This window comes from Festucalex cinctus, chromosome 1 (genome assembly GCF_051991245.1).
Source record: "Festucalex cinctus isolate MCC-2025b chromosome 1, RoL_Fcin_1.0, whole genome shotgun sequence".
Classification (NCBI taxonomy): Eukaryota; Metazoa; Chordata; class Actinopteri; order Syngnathiformes; family Syngnathidae; genus Festucalex; species Festucalex cinctus.
The window spans coordinates 61,133,289-61,150,405 of record NC_135411.1 but is presented as its reverse complement, the minus strand read 5'-3'; the positions used below and the strand labels follow the sequence as shown (position 1 = coordinate 61,150,405).

The 17,117-nt window shown below is 40.4% G+C and overlaps 1 long non-coding RNA gene across 1 annotated transcript; it reads left to right on the top strand.

Moving 5' to 3' along the window:
* Positions 1–8,596: 8,596 nt before the first annotated feature.
* On the top strand, positions 8,597–9,205 carry LOC144003379 (uncharacterized). Its single transcript, XR_013278966.1, has 3 exons — positions 8,597–8,672; positions 8,807–8,913; positions 9,171–9,205. It is a non-coding gene; the product is annotated as an uncharacterized LOC144003379 (long non-coding RNA).
* The last annotated feature ends 7,912 nt before the right edge of the window (positions 9,206–17,117 follow it).

The following is a 17,117-nucleotide window of genomic DNA, read 5'->3' as shown; positions in this document are numbered from 1 at the left end:
TTGGGGGAAATGGCTGACATTCAGGGAAAAACTTATTTCGACTGGATCATAACACAAGCTGACATTATCACAGGCTTATTTCTGCTTTTGTTTTGCTTTTTTTTGTCTTTTTTTTGTTTTTGTTGTTGTTTTTGTTTGTTTTTTAATTTTGTTTGAGGAGAATGTTATTCCTGCTTAAAATGTTAAATAAAGATTGTTAAAAAAAAAAAAAAAATCTTCATCCTGATCAACAGAAGCCAGAGTCTAGAACTTTCCTCTTTAAGACAATACTAGCTATGTTATCAATAATTAAAAATAATTGCAATGGTTATTGCATCAAATCACACACAATAATCCCTAGTTGCTGTAATATTTGCTTTGCCTGTGTCCCCCCCCATCTCACTTCTTTTTTTTTTTTTTTAAACCAAGCCACAGGTTTCTCTCGAAATTAATAATAGGATATAAATTGAAATAGTAAATAGTAAAGTATTTCTAGGAGTTAATATGCTTTCCGTTTTCTTTTTCAGGAGAGCAGCTGTACAACAAAGGTTCAGCCAGACAAAGCAAAACCAAAGTTGTGTGTGGGTCGAAAGAGGCCAATGATATTTTCATTGACTTTCATGCCAGTGCGACTGGAGCTCACACTGGGCAAAAGAAGACGCGGAATGCCATTTGTCAAAGATTCTACTGGCCCGGAATGACCGCGGATATTGATAAATGGGTAATCCCACAATACTGCAAGCTAATATGCTTTAAATAAAATTCTACTAGATTATTTTACACAGTTATGAGTGCATGTGCTTTTATTTTCACACAGAACATGGAATATCATCAACCACAATGCTAGCTGATGGCAACATTTTCATGTACATGTTCTTTGCAGGTATCATAATGTACAGTTTGTCAGGCCAGTCAGAAAATTATAAAAAAGGAGGTGCAGTACACTCCTTATAAAGGTAAACATTCCGTATATTTATTATATGACATATCTTATCATCCATCTATGGTTCACAGAAGAATTGCTGAAAAATTGTAATTTGAAACCCAATAGGGAGGTTAATTACTACTTCGGCACAACAGCATGTTAACACATTAAGATAAGGGTTGGCATTTCTTTTTATTTACACAGGCAATTATTTAAATTGTTCCCAAGGATCTTAATCTGATTTTCTTTCTTCTTCCTTTTTAGGTCACACACCCGTTTGAGCTTGTGGCCATGGACCTGATTGGCAAACTTACAAAAACAATAAATGGCAATGAATACATTTGTGCAATGATTGATTATTACACAAAATGGCCACAGGCATATCCACTACATAACAAAACTGCTGCAGAAGTATCGTCTTGCATATGAAAAATTTTTCATCCGTTTGAGGCACCAAAGAGAATATTGACTGACTGTTATATTTCAGTTCGGTGGGGTTGGGGTTTTGTTTAGTTTTGGGTGTTTATGTTGTCTGTTGTCCAGTTTTGTTTCCCCTAGTCTCGTTATGGTTAACCTTGTCCACCTGCTTGTGTCTTCCCTTCCCCGTGGGTGTGTGTGTGTGTGTGTGTGTGTGTGTGTGTGTGTGTTGCTGATTGGTTCCCCCTGCCTGCTGTGTCTCCCAGGTGTGTCCTTTTAGTGTCTCATTAGTGTTGGTATAAGGGAGTGGTGTTTGTTTCACGTGGGTGTGGGAGCATTGTCTTTTCTTGTTGCAGTGTCTTTGAGTGTCCTGTCCAAGTGTGCTGGAAGTTTCTGTTTGTTGGTTCCAGTTTCCTTACGTCTAGTTAAGTTTATTTATGTTTGTTCAAGTTGAACTACGTCTGTCACAGTTCTCTACATGTAGTTTAGTTTTCCCGCCAAGTCAAGTCATCCACGCCACGCCATGCCAAGTCTTCCCATTATGCCAAGCCTTCACGCTCTGCCCAGTAGTCTTCACGTCATGCCGAGTCTGCTCCTCGTAATGCCACGCCAGTCCACGTTCCTGTCAGTCAATAAAGTTAGCATTCCTGTCATTGCTCTTCCTGCTTGTGTTCTCCTCTTTGGGTCCACCTATCACACCCCCATCATGACACTGACCAGGGGAAAGAATTTGTGAATGCGGTAAATACTGTATCAGCTGTAAAACTTCATTGAGTGCATTTAATTACAGTGGTACCTCTACTTACGAACGTCTCTTCATACGAAATTTTCTACTTACGAAACGACTCAACAGGAAAATATTGCCTCTTGTTACGAAAGAAATTTCAAGATACGAAAGGTAAAAATAGAGTACCGACCGCAACATACTTTTTTTGTTTTTTTTTGTTTTTGTTTTTTCGAACTCATCTTTCTGGCATCCCATTGGCTAAGACCGTATGTATCTTTGATCATAGATAACTAGATACAGTGGCTGACGAATGCTTAAGCTCATGAACTTTTCGCCTCACGAACATTAAATTCGCGAGCATATAGTCTCTGCTGACGAACTAGTTTTCAGCGGACGAACCAAACCACGCGGTCGAACAGCACCACGGTGGAGGCCACGAGAACCTGACGCCCGCTCACGGCGTCCCAGTTCGTCACCCCCTTTCTTTTAGTGCGGACGCGGTTTGTGTTTGATAGACATTTTGGACCATATTGAGTGTACTTTGGCTATTATGGGACCGAAAAAGACCCCACCACAGGCTAGTGTTAAGCCTAATGCTACGTTCTCACCAAAAGCGAGGGACAGCGGCGCGTTTGCATTGTAGTCAATGGAGTTCGCACCACTAAAAAAAGCGAAAGTGCTATCACGCAACTCAAAAAAGAAGAAAATAGTGCCACGGCTGTTTAGTCCCAGGAAAGAGGTGAAAGTAGTTGGCGGTGCTCACTTTTTGTTGACTCGCTAAAGTGCTCCACTTCCTTGTTCACCAAGGGACACGCCTCCTCCGCTCCGGTGAGTATGAAAGCGCGAATGAACGGCAACCGTTCCATAAACACTCTACGCGGTGAAACGCTCGCGAATGAAGTAAGTCTACCATTGCTACCATCCTTAAGAACTACCATCACAAAGGTAAAACGACTTTATTATACAGTACAGTTTATTTCTTTAATTACAATACAATAGCACATTTATTATACATAAAATAAGGTATATTTTTGTGTAGTTTTAAGGCTTATTTAGTAGAAAATTATGTTTTATAGGAACCTGGGAACGGATTATTCTCATTTTAATGGTTTCTTATGGGAAATAAATGTTCGGAAGACAAACTTTTCGCCTTACACACACTTTCGCCAATTATGTTCGTGAGCTGAGGTATCACTGTACTAGATCGATGTCTATGCATCTTTCTGTCATCCCTTTGGCTAAGACTGAAGGCATCGTAGATAATACAGTAACTAGATAATTGAGCGCTGTCTATGCAGCGTCCTCCTCATTCATCCCTCGGACCACGAGGTGTTCGGATCTTTTTCAGTAGGTACTGTATTCATTATGGACCCCAAGAAAGTGATGGAGAAAAAAGGAAAAGAAAAGAAGAAAAGTTTTTTTGTCCATACAAACAAAGCAAGAGATAATAGAAAAGTATGAAAAAGGGATGCGTTTGGTTGATCTCTCCAAAGAATATGGCCGTAATACATCTACAATCGCCACGTTATTAAAACAAAAGGAAGCCATAAAAGGTATAACACCTTCCAAAGGCCTCGCTATAATTTCGAAGAGGAGGTCGGCAGTGAACGATGAGATGGAGAGGTTGTTACTCGTGTGGATAAAGGAGAAAGAGATGGCTGGTGACACAGTGACTGAGGCCATCATTTGCGAAAAGGCAACTGTCATTTTTAATGACCTCGTGAAGGAGGATGCAGGTGAGGGAATGTCGGCGAAAGAACACCAGGACTTTAAGGCATCGCGTGGGTGGTTCGACAAGTTCAAAAGGAGGACTGGAATTCACTCTGTTGTTCGGCATGGTGAGGCAAGTAGCGCCGACCACAAAGCGCCCAACGAATTCGTGCAAAAATTCAAACAGTTGGTGATTGAGGAAGGCTACACAGCAAATTTTTAATTGTGGCGAGACGGGCCTTTTTTGGAAAAAGATGCCTCGCCGTACCTTCATCACAGCAGAAGAGAGGAAAATGCCAGGCCACAAGCCCATGAAAGACCGCCTTACGCTTGCCCTTTGTGCCAATGCCAGTGGGGATTGCAAAATCAAGCCCCTGCTGGTGTACTACTCCGAAAATCCCAGGGCATTAAAGGCTCACAAAATATTAAAAGAAAGACTTCAGGTGCTATGGAGGGCCAATGCCAAGGCCTGGGTCACCCGTCAATTTTTTGTTGAGTGGGTCATTTTAGTTTTTGGCCCGGCTGTTAAGCGGTATCTAGAGGAGAACAATCTCCCCTTCAAGTGCCTCCTCGTTCTCGATAATGCCCCTGCCCACCCTCCCGGCCTCGAAGATGATCTCCTGGAGGAGTTCTCGTTTATTAAGGTGTTGTACCTCCCACCTGACACCACCTCTATCCTCCAGCCCATGGATCAAGAACTCATTTCAAACTCTAAGAAACTCTACACAAAACACCTGTTCAAGAGGTGTTTCAACATCACTGAAAACACTCAGCTTACCCTTCGTGAGTTTTGGAAGCAGAACTTTAATATCGTTGTTTGCCTCAAGATCATTGACATGGCTTGGCAGGAGGTGACCAGGCATAACCTCAATGCAGCGTGGAGAAAACTGTGGCCCGATTATGTTGCCCCACGGGATATGGAGGGGTTTGAGGTGGAGGGTGTAGTTGAGCCTGAAGTTGAGGAAATTATTTCGCTGGGGAAGGGCATGGGTCTTGAGGTGAATGAAGAGGACATCGAGTTGATTCAGGAGCACAACGAGGAGCTTTCAACGACGGAGCTGAAGGAGTTGGAGGCAATGCAACACACGACAGTGCAGGAGGAGTTCAAAGAGGACGAGGAGGAGGAGGCAGTCATGATTCCATCAGCCCGAATAAAAGACATTCTAGGAAAATTCCATGAAGTTTCTGAATTTGTTGAGACGAATCACCCAGAAAAAGTGTTAACCAGTCGGGCAATCGCTCATTATGATGACGTTTGCCTTGGACATTTCCGAAGGATTGTTAAAAGCCGACAAAAGCAAACGTCCTTGGATCAGTTCTTCACAAAACGCCAGGCAAAAACCACTGAGAGAGAACATGAACCAAGGAGGACAAAAAACGAAGACAACAGTTAAAAAGCTAAATGACCATCATTTTTATTCTTTACTCTATTCTTTGTTTTTTGTTTTTACATTATGCACAACTCTCATTTATTGTGCAATAATCTAATTGTAACATGTGTTTGTTTCATGTTTTGATGCATTTTTATGCATTATAAAACATTTATGTCTGAATTTTGGGAGGCTTGGAACGGATTAGGGCATTTACATGGAAAATCTGTCTCTACTTACAAAATTTCCTACTTAAGAACTTTCTTCCAGAACCAATTAATTTCGTAAGTAGAGGTACCACTGTATGTACTGTACATACATACACATATACACACACACACACAATTCACTAGCTATGTAATAGAAAAGGTCCAAAATTTTAACTTATTTACAGTCAATTACCAATTTAATAAATAATTAATATATGAATGAACACATTCACTAAGAAATTTTGTGAAACAAAAAAACTAACAAAATATTAAAGGATTCTGTTATATATATATTTTTTAAAGTTAGCATCGCAGGAAGATGTCACTGCTAGATAAGTTTTAATTGAGGAAGAGAAAATGCTTCACAGTGACGTTCAAGCTGGAGTGAGACGAGAGTTTGATTCATCATTATTTGAGTCAAAAGGCTACATATCCAGTAAAAATAAATAGAAGCTTCCATTTAATAATTTTGCACCTTCCAGAAAAAAAATTCCTCCAGACTCTTTTACAGTTAAAGATTTATGTTTACTCTGCATTTACAGATTAACAAGAGTGTGTGTGAAAGACTCGGGATCCAACGGAGTCTTTGTGCACCATATCATCCCCAAACAAACGGTTTAGTGGAACGGATGAATGGCACCATCCAAAGGTGAGAAGAAAATAGGTCAAAAGTTAACAAAGGTCAATCTACTCATGAAACATGACCTACTGTATATAGTCTTCAATTTATGTTGGCAGAATTGAAATGACTGGTTTTAAATACATGCCTATGAATATGTTTATTATTCAGGGCTCTTGGCAAACTGGTAGGCAGCAAACCTGACCTGTGGGATGAGTATTTGGATGCCGTAATGTTCGGGCTTAGGACAAAAAAACAGATCACCATCAAATACTCCCCATACTTCCTTATGTTTGGGAGAGAGGCCCGGTACCCATCGGAGGTCCCTGTGCACTAAACGGTTAGTGGAAAAGTACCAAAATGATTTTATTACAAGTGTAACTGCAAAGTATGTTGTGTAAATGCAATTGTAAGTATATGTCAATGCAATGCAAAGACAAAATCTACTGCAAAATAATGCTTGTGTATTAAGTGTAAAATTCTGTGTGCAGTTGGACAGCAATGTTGGGGCTGTTGTGGGAGAGGAATCTCCGGCTGAGGAAATCAAGAGGCTGGAGAGCATTAGGGACATTGTCAAAGCAAATGTGGGGAGACAGCAGGCGAGCATGCGGCGGAGGCTCAAATCAGGTGCTACAAGAGGTGTCTTCAAAGTTGGAGATGAGGTCTGGAGGCAAAATGTGAGGAACCAGCAGAGGAAGGGTGGAAAGCTGGAGGCCAACTTCCTCGGCCCATATATTATAAGAGCGCTTCAAGGTAAAAGTGCTGATCTCGAGGGAGGTAACTGTGTGGTCCTTCCAAAAGTCAACACTGACCAACTTGCTTGGAAAAGCAAAAAATGAAGTTCCACGTATTCCACATAAAATAAAATCTTCCAAGGTCTCCTTGCCTTCAACTTCACCTGCACCCCAGACTAACCGTCCCTCTGTCATTCAGTTTAACATATCCACCAAATCAGCACCTCCAGATGCACCAGCCTCATTACATCTAGCTGTCTCCTTAGCTTCACCGGCGCCCTCACCTCCAGCCGCACCGACCTCCTCACCTCCAGCTGCCTCCTTGCCTTCATCGACCTCCACATCTCCGGCCTCGCTGGCCTCCTCACCTCCAGCTGCACCAGAGCTTCAAACTGAAAAATGTAAGTTAGTTTCATTCTCTGCTTTCTCAATCGGGGAAAAAATACAAGGTTTGTCATCTCCTGTTGCATTTTAGCTAAATGGACTTCACTGACATTTTTCCATCTGACTGCAGTGCAAATCATAACATTTTTAAGATTTGTTGGTGAAATGAAAAATGATCATTTTTATTAAAGGCCTTTTAAGTTCTTAATGAAAGTTTTCAGAATACAGCATGTTATACATACAGTAGCAACTTAACAATGCTTTCATGTGGTTCAATCTCCTCAGATGTGCAAGAGGCATGGGCAGGGAAAAAAGCACATCTTTCTCTCAAAGATTGAAAAGTACAATTTGTACTATTGGGACATAGAAAGGACTAGTCCCAACCAGGAGCTTGAGAGTGAGGTATACTGTCATAATCTGATGCTGTTGCGGCTACTCTTACCTTCCAAAAAAATCTCCAAAAGCGCAAGAGCAGCTTCCAGGGAGGAGGTTTTTCGACCCACTAAACAATAAGCACTCATGGGAACATTTTCCTAATCAACAAAGGTTTCTATTCAAAAAACATCTCCGTGGTTCACTTCAAAACAAAAAAGCAAATTAAAACTTAAATTATTGACTTAACAAAGTTATAGTGGTTAACAAACTATTACTCTCCTCACTCCTTCAACACAACAAAAAAGGAAACCCAGCAGCCTATCCAGCTGTCTTAAATCTGTAATCAGCAGGCTGGCTGGAGGAGGAGGAGGAAGAGGAGGAGTCGGGAAGCCCAGAAAATAATTCAGATAAATAATAATTATCACAATGTCAAAAGAAGGAATACATAGGCTCCAACAGATCCCTTTCCATCACTTTCCATGCAAAGAATTAAGGGCTACACTTAATTTTTATGATAAGTTTATTCATATTAATGAAAAGTGCATAAATTGCAATTCAGTGACCTGCATAATGCTTTGGTATCTTATCCTCCTTATAGAATACTGTAACAGTGACTCAGTCAACAGCATATTAAACTGCATGCCTCACACACGATTTTTTTTTTCATAGGTAATCAATGCTTACCTGACTCTTCTTGTGCGGGAGTACAATAAGTGCAATGAAGATGCGGCTGCTGTCATTGATAGCTTCTCGATGACGGCAATCTGGCAAGGAAAGTCGCCAAGACTCAGGACTGTATGTAGTGGACTTTTATGTCCCTGGAAGTTTTTTCTGTGATTATGCTGTTGGTTTTCATAACTGTTTTCTACTTTCAGCTCGATGCTATGGCATACTCTGTCGTCATGGGAATAGTGAACGACCACCACCACTGGATGTTGATGGTGAGATGTGAAGTGCAGTATAAATATAGGTTCTTTATGAGGTGCATCAATGGTTATGAAGGCCATCTAGCTACATGTTTTTGTCTTGAGCTCCCATTCAAATGCAATTTTTGACGTGTAAAATATTTACATATGCACACCCAGTTTTTAGTAAAGATGCCTAATTAACTTTTTCTGTGTTAAAAATAAAAAGGTCATGTACTCACATGACAAGAGATGCCTTTTTATTGATCCATTGGGGGAGTCTCAGAGCAACATTAAGCGGTGCCAGGAGTCAACAAGGTAATATTTTTTCTTAAAATGATGTCTTCTGATACACAGAAAGTACTACAGTGTCAGGCAAAAGGCAGGTCTATGATCTGTCGAATGAGAATGCAACAGATATAAATATAATTTCAAATATTTCCTTCATGTAGGGCCTTTGTGCGCAAAAAAAGGCTGCAATGTATCGAGGTGGGCTTGCAGCACCCTGCCTCATGCACGCCAACAAGATGGCACCTCATGTGGTGTCCTGGCCTTAAAAGTGAGTACCCACACACCGCTGAAAGAATTTGTACAACCTCAAGGTCATTTACTATTTTTAAATTAAAACCAAAATCTGTTAGCCTGTATTCTGACAGGACTATAGCTGTTTGTGACACTCATCATAAAAGAACTGTTCATTTGATGTAGAGACAAACGTTTATTTATGTTGTTCTATTTAATACATGGATATCGGCATCTCACTAGTTTATGTATTCATCTTAACACATATACTGTAATAACTATAATTCTCTTCAGTTTGCAGAGAAAATATTAACAAACAAACAAACAAACAAACAGTCAACATGAAGACCACAATCACAGCAGTGAACAGGATGAGGCAAAATATAGCCTCCCGCCTCCCGCCTCCTTCGGGAATCTGGTGAATGTTCTTCTTAAATGATCAATCTCAATCAATTTATTGGGAAATAGGTTGATTTTTAAACATCACTTTATTAATTTTAAAACTATTTCTAAAATGTGACTTTTTTTTTCCAGTAATGTCCCAGCTCAAATGATGTTAGTGACAAACTTGATTAAACAGCTAAATACAAGATTGATGATAGAATTAAGATCAAATAATCAGGGCAGCCAGAGAAAATACACAGTACAGAAGGGTTTTTAGATTGTAGCAATTTATTTTCTTTTAATTTGGTGGTGAATATTGAAGACTTATACTCCTTGTCTTAACAGATGATCTTAGCAACCTGTGTCATTCTTGTGGGTTGGAGGAGAACGATAACGATAATCATCTTTGGGTAAGCATGCAAAATGTAAAAGTTCCGAAAGTGATATTATTGTTGTTAATTAAATCAACATTAAGTGGAGTTGAAATTTCTTAACGACCCAGCCAACATGTCCAGTTGGGCCCCATGTGGGTTTTCATATGGGTTCATGTGGGTTCCATCTAGTTTTGCTCCTGGGTTCCACCAGGGGCACACCTGTGTACAGCACTTTGTGTACACCAATGCTTGTTTTAAAGTGCTTTATAAATAAAGTTCAGTTGAGTTTATAAATGTACTACTTCTAATCATAGCTGCTGTGATTTTCAAAGTACTATTGCATATGACTATGGCTCCCAAAACATTATAGATTGTTTCTAGATTACTTTTACATTTCACTTTCTGTCTCTTTTAAGATTCGCTGTGACATGTGCAAAAGGTGGTTTCACCATGGGTGTGTCGGGACTCCTAATATCAAGGGCGATTACCAGTGCCTTGCATGCGAATGATTCACCTGACACTTGGACACTTCATTATTTTCTTTTGTATTATTTATTTTTTTGTGTAAACAAATATTTTGTTAACTTTATTTTCGAAATGAACATTTGATATTGTTTTCAATTGCTTTGTAATCACTTTATTGTACTTTTTTTTTTTTTTACATTGTTGATTAAAATATTGTGTTTTATTTATGTAATATATATAAAGTATGAGTGCTGTTGCTATTATTTTTGGCCGTTTTTAATGAAGTAACATATTTACACTTGATTATAAATGGGTAGGGGCGGCACAAGTGGTTAGCACGTCCGCCTCCCAGTTCTGAGGACTCCGGTTCGAGTCCAGGCTCCGGCCTTCCTGGGTGGAGTTTGCATGTTCTCCCCGTGCCCGCATGGGTCTTCTCCGGGTACTCCGGTCTCCTCCCACATGTGCTTTTTTCAGGGCCGATACCGATTATCGTTAGTCAAGGAGGCTGATAACCGATATTTGAAGCCGATATTCATTTGCAGTAAAAGTTAAAATGTTGGCACCAAATTTTTGAATAATGCAAACCCTAGCCGTTCTTTACAATGGATTCTCACACTGCACTTTTCATTTTACATCCTTCCATCTGCAATAAGACGTTGGTGGCGGGGGGAGTTAAATGTGGGGGCCAATGTGACATTACCTTTTATAGCATTTGGGATACTTGTAGTTTTATTATATAAATGTTATAAATGTTATATTTTCATATTTTAAAGTAATAGGAGGAACCCTGTCATTCAAAATGTGCATCAACTGTGGCATTACTTATTACTACAGCAAAAAATAAAATAAAAATCCATGAGAAAAACTATTCATCCCTGAACACCATACAGTTCTTGTAGACCTTATTCTCATTATGATTATTGTTATTGTTACCATATAGACAGTATTGATAAGCTTAGGATATTAAATCTAGAACAGCAATATTATGCTACTCCTCTCTACAAGAGAACTGTCAAAAGACAGCTTCAGGATACAACACACTTCATCATGTAGTTTACTGCCACTTAGGATGTCCCAATCAACGCAGAAAAAGGTAGAGTAAAATAACTTGGTTATAATAATAGTAAGAATAACTTGGTTAAACAGACATTGTTGCGGTGGACCGCTGCCAGTTTCTGCTGTTTAATGTGTTTTACACTTATAGACACGTGTGTATATGGGCACACTATTCTCTCACTACTGTATTGTACTGTATCACTTAATGGCACAGGTTTACTTGTCTAAATAATAACTGGGCTACAACATTGCTAATTCACATTAGCAAGCACTATCTTAGCTGTACACATGAATAGTTACTAACACACGAGAAAGTTATACAACACACCAAACATGAGCTCATTATTCAAAGTATGATGCACGTAACGAAATTACATCACTGAACATTAATTGTAGCCGACTACGGCCGTAGATGTTACATATTAGTGGCATCCATTGAGAGGATAATGTCCCAACTGACGGCAGACATGACGTGAAAAGAGAGACAAAACGAACAAATAAGCACTTCTCTACTAATGCCTAACATACGAAAGAGAACACGTTTGTGTAGTTAAACGGTGTTTGAGACACTTAATTAGTTACGGAGCGGACTTTAACGAGCTGCACAACAAGCTGTCAATCAAATCGACGTCGAAGCTTAAGGCACACAATGGCAAACCAGTGCGACAAAAAAACACAATATAAAGTAACTAAACGCTATTTAGTGTCACTGTGGCATCTAACTGCATAATAACCGCTATGCAACAAGTAGTGGACGTGACCCAGAATGCAATGTGTGCGTCACGAGAGGTAAATATAATGACCTTACTCTACTCTTAACATGGAACTAGACAATTTAATAATGACAACTGTTAATATTTGGAACCTTTCTAACAAACATTGTTTACTTAATTAAGTGAAAATGTCTGTGATTCCCTCCCCGAGTAGTTCAAGTAGCGAATTAGCTACTGGGTGTTAGCCTACATGCTAAACTGAACACACTACTGTTAGCTAGCGGGATTCAATGCAAGGCAATGCAGCTTCATTCATATAGTGCATTTAATACACAACATAATTCAATGTGTTTAGCTTATCATGGTGAAAAGTTCGGCGGAGTCTCTTCTCTTTTAACTTACCTTCGAAGCATGTGTCTCGTGTTGTGTCCGTGGGTGCGTGTGTGACCGGCTACTGTGATACGCGGCTTACACTACTGATTGGTTCTGGCTCTTGCACGGCTAACCAATCAAATGCTGCTATGGGCATTACGTTGCTGGAGTTGGACTCCATAACAGACAAAGACGCTCTAGGCTGCATTCGAAGCGAAAAGACGGAGTTTTAAATGGATCGCTTATATCGGCCGTCAGATTAATAAAACAGGCCGATACCGATATGTACCAATATGTCAAATATCGGCCCCGATTATCGGCCCGGCCGATTATCGGTCTATCTCTACCAAAGACATGCATGGTAGGTTGATTGGGTGCTCCGAATTGTCCCTAGGTGTGCTTGTGAGTGTGGATGGTTGTTCGTCTCTGTGTGCCCTGCGATTGGCTGGCAACCAGTCCAGGGTGTCCCCCGCCTACTGCCCAGAGCCAGCTGAGATAGGCGCCAGCACCTCCGCGACCCTTGTGAGGAATAAGCGGTCAAGAAAATGGATGGATGGATGGATGTTTGCCTCAAGATCATTGACATGGCTTGGCAGGAGGTGACCAGGCATAACCTCAATGCAGCGTGGAGAAAACTGTGGCCCGATTATGTTGCCCCACGGGATATGGAGGGGTTTGAGGTGGAGGGTGTAGTTGAGCCTGAAGTTGAGGAAATTATTTCGCTGGGGAAGGGCATGGGTCTTGAGGTGAATGAAGAGGACATCGAGTTGATTCAGGAGCACAACGAGGAGCTTTCAACGACGGAGCTGAAGGAGTTGGAGGCAATGCAACACACGACAGTGCAGGAGGAGTTCAAAGAGGACGAGGAGGAGGAGGCAGTCATGATTCCATCAGCCCGAATAAAAGACATTCTAGGAAAATTCCATGAAGTTTCTGAATTTGTTGAGACGAATCACCCAGGAAAAAAGGGTTAACCAGTCGGGCAATCGCTCATTATGATGACGTTTGCCTTGGACATTTCCGAAGGATTGTTAAAAGCTGACAAAAGCAAACGTCCTTGGATCAGTTCTTCACAAAACGCCAGGCAAAAACCACTGAGAGAGAACATGAACCAAGGAGGACAAAAAACGAAGACAACAGTTAAAAAGCTAAATGACCATCATTTTTATTCTTTACTCTATTCTTTGTTTTTTGTTTTTACATTATGCACAACTCTCATTTATTGTGCAATAATCTAATTGTAACATGTGTTTGTTTCATGTTTTGATGCATTTTTATGCATTATAAAACATTTATGTCTGAATTTTGGGAGGCTTGGAACGGATTAGGGCATTTACATGGAAAATCTGTCTCTACTTACAAAATTTTCTACTTAAGAACTTTCTTCCAGAACCAATTAATTTCGTAAGTAGAGGTACCACTGTATGTACTGTACATACATACACATATACACACACACACACACACACACACACACACACATACAGGTTTATATGGTATAGACTGACAAATTTCAAAAACAGGCCCGGTGGTGGTTTAGGTTGACACACCTTTTTAAAGGGACTATAACGATGGGAGTAAGGCTAAAACACTGCAAAAAAATTGAGAAAAAATTAGCACACTTCAGCTCTTAGAAAAGAGGTTCACAACCTGAGATATCAGACCTGACAGAATGGTGGTTTTTGACGACACTTGAATTGTGGTTTACAAGGACAAAACAGGATTGTGGCGACTTTAAATGGACAAGGAAGTCACGCCCCCCACCACCCAAAATTAACATAAATACACCACCTTACACCACTATGCATTAGGTGAACAGAACCAAAAAAGAGCATTTGGTTATAGATGGATGATGGTTTCACCCCTGTAAGTGTTTCTTCATGACTAATACAAAAATACAAGACAGTAATGAGCATCAGCATTATTGAAACTTTAAAAAAACAATGACGTCACATTTACAGCCACCTAAATGAAGACACAACGGCTACTTAGTTATTAATGGTAAATTATTCTCTCTTGTTTTTTTTAAAGAACAATACAGTACAACTGGGAGAAAACTGCAACAAATGTAAAAGTTTTGAAACCTTTCTATTATCTGGCTTAGAAAATTAATGACATCATATACTATATTTTGTCAATAATGTGGATGGATATGTTGTAATTTAAATCTTTCGTGTATCACAAAATTCTGCCATTTCATCAAATAAATAGCTAGGACAGATTAGGTAAAACATATTCTCAATTTTAGACTTCTTTTTTTAATTAAATGCGTACATGCATTATATTTTTAGCACAGCTAAGTTATAAGACCCGAATGTATGGGATAAACATCCACCCATCCATCCATCCATCCATCCATCCATCCATCCATCCATCCATCCATCCATCCATTTTCTTTACCGCTTACACCTCACAAGGGTCGCAGGGGCTGCTGGAGCCTATCCAAGCTGGCTACGGGCAGTAGGCGGGGTACACCCTGAACTTGTTGCCAGCCAACTGGAGGGCACACGGAGACGAACAACCACAAGCACACCTAGGGACAATGGACTAAATGTTATTCAAATTGAGGGGGCGGTCCGACCCGTGTTTTGGGTTGGGCTCCGCGGTTGCAAACAGCCTTTCATTGGTCGAATGAGCGGCTCGGCGAACAAGGAAGTCTCGCCGGCTTGCATTGGAGAGCTCCAGCAATGGATGACTATCTTGTCCACTGTCGACTTGTTGTCTAGCAAGTTGAGACTTGCAACCATAGGGATGGGGTACTCGAGGACCGGGGTTGAGAAACACTGTGCCTTGCCAGTCGCGAATGCTCCAGTACCTGCTAACACAATGACAGAAAATCTAAGTTATTTTTCAAATGACTATTGTGGGGTATATGCCACGGAAGACGCGGGACTTCCGTGTTTTTGCACATCAGCTTTGATTCCGGTTCCGGGTCGCGTTCCAACACCCGCATCCCCCACCGCTGTGCCCCTCAACCGTGTGCTTGCGTCAATGGGCAGGAGCGCGCAGGGAGTCTCTGAAGTGCTTCGGAGTAGCATTAGTTTTTTTTCTTGAATGTGTATTACTTGTGCGCAATATTTAAAAAACATCATGGGAGCAACGTCATCTGAAGGTACTTTTCTATTGGCTGCTGCTAGATGACATCACTTCTGTGTGACATACTTTCAAACGTCATTATTCTGGTTTGTATAAAAATAAATTACTAAAACTCACATTTAAAATCATCCCTAAAGGCTCATGCATTAAATTAATTACTAAAGACTAAAACGAAGGACATGTATAGTTAGTTTTAGTTAGTTTTGTAAACATAAAATGTAGTTTCAGTTAGTTTTCGTTATCTAAAAAGCATTTTCGTTTTTATTTTATTTCGGTAACAATATTGTTTTTTAAATTTTAGTTTTAGTTTTTTCATTAGTTTTAGTTAACTAAAATAACCTTTAATGGCACCTCGATACCCTCCCTTCTTACTTTGACCATCTCCAAACATTTTTGTTTTGTTTATTTTATTTGAACTGAGTCAAATGCCATTTTTAACATGTTGCGGGCCACTGAAAAATGGACGGCGGGCCGCAAATGGCCCCCGGGCCGTAGTTTGGACACCACTGCTTTAAACCAATAAACAATGTGACGAACTCACGGTAAAAAACTATATGTGAGCTCCGTCTGTATAACACACCTGCAATTTGATCAGCACTTTATAAAAATGTACTGTTCTGTAAAGTACTTTGTTTCAGTTGCAGCTGTTGTGAAAGTGATATCCATCGAGTTGAGATGGTATGTCGCAATGCCATATAGTAACATCTAATGGTCAACTTTGTAACCTACATGTGATCCCACAAAATGGCTCTTACGTCCATCCATCCATCCATCCATCCACGATTTTCTGTACCACTTACTCCTCACAAGGGTAGCGGGGGTGCTGGCGCCTATCCCAGCCAGCTTTGAGCAGTAGGCGGGGGACACCCTGAACTGGTTGCCAGCCAATCGCAGAGCACGCAGAGACGAACAACCATCCATGCTCACACTCACACATATGGACAATTCAGAGTTCAATTAACCTGCCATGCATGTCTTTGGAATGTGGGAGGAGAGTACCCGGAGAAGACCCAAGCTGGCACGGATAGAACATGCAAACTCCATCCAGGAAGGCCGAGGCCTTGACTTGATATTTCGTCCTCAGCACTGGGAGGCGGACGTGCTAACCACTCTAACACCGTGCCGCCCTGGCTCTTACGTCTTTATTTTAAAATATACAGTCAGTAAATAATGTTAATGTGTCATGGAAATCAGTAAAAGTGTCTTGAGGTAGGGAGAGGTTTTAAATTGATTAATTGAATAAACACCCCAAAAATCAGAGTGAGACAATGATATGGCCGGCTAATTAATTTTGAACAAAAAAAATGCACTATTTTAGCATTCAGATGCTTAATCTAAAATAATTACATTGACTAACTATAACAACTACTTTAATGTTTTCAAAGTACTGTAAATCTGTCCTGTTGGTAAAACATGAATGCTCATAATGAAATTCAAGTTGCCTGATGCAACACGTTCAAAAAAATGAAATAGCAAAATGAAAGCAACCACAAGAAAAAAGAAATGTTATTTTTGAAAACATATATTCATCAAATTGTGACTCAAGAGGTTTCGGTCTGAGCCTATCCCAGCCGGCTTTGAGCAGTAGGCGGGGGACACCCTGAACTGGTTGCCAGCCAATCGCAGAGCACACAGAGACGAACAACCATCCACGCTCACACTTACACCGAGGGACAATTCAGAGTGTTCAATTAACCTGCCATGCATGTCTTTGGAATGTGGGCGGAGACTGGAGTACCCGGAGAAGACCCAAGCTGGCACGGATAGAACATGCAAACTCC